Genomic DNA, 4999 nt, shown 5'->3' with positions numbered 1-4999 from the left:
TTCCTGGATGTCCGCTGGGCTCCGTCTTTCACACTGCCCCACCCCCAAGCCTCAGCACAGATGTGTCCTTCTCCCAGCGCCCTATTTAACCGCAGCGCCAGCACCCCCACCCACTGCTGCAGGTTTTTCTCCCATTCAGCCCCGCGAAGGCACTTCCGGCAGATATTTTAGTACTTGAGACCAGTCTTACTTGCCATGGCTCCCTCCAGCAGAACGTTAGTCTGCTAGACAGAGAATGTTAGTCCTGCTCATGGCTGTGTCCCCTGCACCCAGGACAGTACCTGGCCTGTGCCATTTCATTTATTAAATGAATGGTTCCATGGCTTGGACAAGGTGCTCAGGCGCTCTGGCCTCAGTTTCCTCGATGATAAAATAAAGATGAGAACAATTTATTCCTTAACTGTCGCATAAGATTATAGTGAAGATCAAATGAGGTGTTTTTGTTTGTTTTTGAGGTTACCTATGACCAAAAGATAGCATCCCCGACAAGGCCCCACCATAGCAATCTCCCCTCGCCCCACCCAGCCTTGGCCGGCCCTGGGTCACCGACACACACACATCCAGCAAACTCAGGGAGGTCTCCGGATGCAAACCCTGACCCTTCCCACGGGGTCGGCCTCACAGAGCATCACGTGCCACCACTGTGCCACCATCTGGCCCAACAGGCTCTGTGGCGGATTGAGTACGGGGTCTCCCAAAACTCAGGACAGCCTGGGACTTCAGAATGCGATCCTCGGAAACAGGGTCTTTGCGTATGTGATTAGTTAAAATGAGGTCTTCTTATATCACAGGGTCGGAAACCCAATAGCAGGTTTCCTTACAAGAGAAGACAGAGACGCACCCGGCATACAAGGATGAAGCTGTGTGAAGACAGGGGCAGAGGTGAGAGCGAGACTGCCACACGTCAGGGAACACCCGCAGCCACCAGAGCTGGGGAGGCCAGGAAGGGTGTTTCCTTGGCGCCTTCGGTGGGAGGCTGCCCTGCCGACACCTCCCACATGGACTTTTCTGTTGTTTTAGGCCACATATTTACCGTACTGCGTTATGTCAGCCTTAGGGACCTGACACAGGCTCCCATTTAGCACGTTGGAGAGCATAAAGCAGGTGTTCACAGTGGAATTACATGCCCCTCCTGTTGAACATGAACACAGCCCTAATCAGCACAAAATCGTTTTTTATTTTAGTTTTTTTTTTTTTCCCCCAGGGCCAGAGAGAGAGCGAGACGGTGAGAGAGAAAGTGAGAAATCACCACCCAGAAGGGATGGCCACACTACAATCCCTTCTCCTCCATTCTCCTCTTGGGATTTTGGGCACACACGCACACAGAGCCAGCATGATTTTCAAGCCACCAAGTCCAGGACTCAGACCACAGTCAGCCATGTCATAGTTTGACCCCTTAACCACCACGCCACCTGCTGGCCCCTCAGCACAGATCCATTAGAACACTGTTCTTTAAAACATCTTCTAAAAATCAATGTGTTGCCAAATTGTGACCATATTGCACAGCGGCCAATGAGGGTGTGGATGTGTTGGTATGCTGGTGTGGCGCTCCTGTTCTATGGGGTTGGTGAACAATCTTGATCCAGCCTGGAGGATGAGTGGTGTGACAGGAAGTCAGTCCTGCCAGCCAGGGGAGCAAGCACTCCCCAGAACTGGTTCCTTCAAGGAGATGCTCGGTTGGTTCCTGCCGCTGCTGTCGCAGAGGACCACAAACGCCATAGCTTAAAACAACACATACACGATGGCTTGCAGTTCTGGAGGCCACACATGGGAAGTAGGTTTTACTGGGGTGAAAGTAAATGTCACTAGGGCTCCTTCCTCCTGGAAGCTGTGAGAGGACCTGTGTTCTTAGGTTTTTCAGCTTGTAGGGGTTGTGCACATTCCTCGGCCAATAGTTCCATTGGGAAGGAGAGGTTTCTTTTCTCACCTGTCATAGGTCCATGGCTGAGGTGCTTATAATACAAGATTAAGAAGAGAATAGCATACAGACTTTTTAATACAAGGTCTACATGACATGAGGGCCTTCGGAAATGAAGACCCAGGCCAGCTGTGGTGGTACTCACTGCTGGGACTTCACTTTGCAAGGTAAGCACATGTGGGAGGCCTGAGTTCAATCCCCAGTCCAAACTAAAGGCCAGGCACACTAGCATGACCCTGTAATTCCAGCAACCCAAGAGGCCAAGGCAGGAAGACAGGAATTCAAAGACGGTCCAGGCAGCATGGTTAGACCCTTTCTGAAAAAAGAGCCAGATGCGATGGTGCCTTTAGGCTCAGGTGGGAAGATCATAACATTGATATCCTGACTAAAATATAGTCATTTCTTAAAATAATGGAGCCAGGAGGTGGCATGGTGGTTAAGGCGCTGGACTCCCACGTGGCCAACTGTGGTTCAAGTCCTAGACCTGACTGCTGGAAAACACGCTGAGTGTGTGTGTGTGTGTGTGTGTGTGTGTGTGTGTGTGTGCATGCCCAAAATCCCAGGAAGAGAAGAGATTAGGGCATGGTCACACACACAAACACACACACACACACCCAGGAGTGATTTCTCACTTTTATTCTCACAATCTCTCTCCCTGGTGAGCACACACGCCCTATAACAAAAACCTAAAAATAAATTTTAAAAAATTCTAAATGAGAATTAAGAAAAGAACACCCAAAGAGGCAGAGAAACCCACATATCTTTATGCCAGTTTTAATGAAGAGTGGACAGTCACGAAATACGATTGGATGGGGGAGGATGACCTAATAGTAATAAACTGGGGAAATTTAACAAGGCCTATTTAGTCAAATTCTTCTTGGCATCTCTGAGTCTCTGAAGATAAGCATGTTCCTTTCCTCTGGGTAGAGGAGGGCACCTGTGGAACAAAGATTTTTCTCACCTGCTTCCAGGGAGAAGGCTGAAGGAAAGGTGAAATCGATTTTCTCCAATGCCAAGGTGCCATGTCTTGAACACCAGTGAGGTCTTGAACTCCCCTTCTAGAGAACAATCTCTCCATCTTCTGCATCCACTTTGCTTCTCTGCTTTTGGCCCTCCTGCCTCCTTTCTCTTAGGAGGACCTTATGATTACAGTGGGCTCACCTGGATAAGCCAGGTCCATCTCAGGACCCTTAACTTAATCACTTCTGCAAAGTCTCCTTTTCCATATAACACATCCTTGGGGTCTGGGGATTAGGAGGTGAACATCTTTGGGGTGAGGGGCACACTGTTCTACCTGCCACTGTGGTGAAGGGACAGAGGGTGTCAAGGTCAGCCAACAGTGCAGGTTGGGGGAATCCTGACATCTTCCATGGTCTCCTACTTGGTCCCATTTCCACTGTGGCCCTCTGGGCCGTTCTCTGCCCAGCAGCCAGTAATTTCCTTATTACAAAGATCAGATGCTATTCCTGCCCTGTTGTCAACATTTCAAGCTCTTCCTCTTATGTAGAACGAAGCCCAGACTTGTGACTCCAAGGTTCTGTGGCCTCTGGCCCCCGGCCACCTCTCCTGACTTCATGGCCCAGCACTCTCCACTTCTCTCCTGTGCTCCAGCCACTCTGTCCTTTCTGATCCTCGTTCCCACCCCAGGCCCTTTGCACCTGCTGCTCCCACTCTCTGAAGCGCACCTCACTCTCATCGTCCACATGTGAGTCCTTCTCACCCTTCAGGTCCTTGCTCACAGAGGCCTGCCCTGACCACAGTTTGAGGACTCCAACATGTAAATAGGGCAGGAAGGATATAACTCAGCTGTAGTAAACTAGTGTATGGCAGAAGCGGGTTTCAAACCAAGGTCTAGCAGGACATTAGCACAAAGAGGCTAAAGTGTCTACAGTGGATGATGGCATTGGTGGCTCCCAATGGATGGCCCGTATGGTCCCCTCCTCCTGCGTTGGCTTGCTTTGGCAAATAGGACATGAGCAGGCATGATGCCAGAAGTTTGCTTCGAGGCTTGGCCTTGTTGGAAGGCTCTCTCTTGAAACCCAGCTGTCATGGGGTAAAGCCCAACCACCCTACTGAAGAGAACATCTACAGGAAGACAGGGCCCTGGAATGTGAGAGCCCCAGCTGGTTACAGAAGTAACAGATTCACAAACAGTGACCAGATCACACCATGATGAGCAAAATGTAAGTAACCAATAGCTGTTGTTGTTGTTGTTGTTGTTGTTTAAAGAGTTTTGTTAGAGGGTCCTTGCACTCAGCAGAGAGACAGTGAGACAGAAAACAAGAAATCACCCACCCCACCCCACCCCCGGGAGATGGCCATACTGCAATCCCTTCTTCTCCATTCTCCTCTTGGGGTTTTGGGTATGCACGTACACACACACCCAGCATGAGTTTTAAGCTGTTGTATCTGGGACTTGAACAGCAGTTGACTTGATGAGAATCGAGGGATGTAACCATTACACCATCCACGGGTCCCCCGATGGTTGTTTTAAGCTTCTGTGTTTTTGAGTACAGCAGCTCAGTGAACTACGCTACCGTGAGCTCATAACCAGCCAATGTTTACAACTTCAACCCCAAGCAAACTCCACCACAGCATGCTCTGATTTGTTTGTTTGACTGTTGTTGACACGCTCTTCAGTAAGTAATAGACTTGCCTTGGTTCTTTTGGATTAGAATTAAGAATGAATGAATAATTGAATGAGTGAATAAACAAATACAGATTCATACGTCTTATAAATAAGACGTATTAATCTTCAGAAGATTGATGTTCTCATGTCTTTTTACAGTGAATCCCATTTCATGCCTTACGACCCAGGAATCTAGATGCCTCTGGGGACCCCCAGGCACTACAAAGGCTGTTGGTTGAATGATTTGTCGGGAGGGCCAGGGACAGAGGTGCAGCAGTAGCAAGACACTCAACTTGTGTCCCGAGGACTCCCTGAACATGCTGGGTGCACGTGCCTGCTATGGTCCTGGCTAGCTAAGTGGGAGTGGATCATGGCATGAGCACCCTGCTGGGGGGACCGTTCATACTCTCTCTCTCTCTTTCTCTCTCTCTCTCTCTCTCTCTCTCTCTGAA

This window comes from Tupaia chinensis, unplaced genomic scaffold (assembly GCF_000334495.1).
Source record: "Tupaia chinensis unplaced genomic scaffold, TupChi_1.0 Scaffold000182_1, whole genome shotgun sequence".
Lineage (NCBI taxonomy): Eukaryota > Metazoa > Chordata > Mammalia > Scandentia > Tupaiidae > Tupaia > Tupaia belangeri.
Note: the sequence above shows the minus strand (reverse complement) of the source record.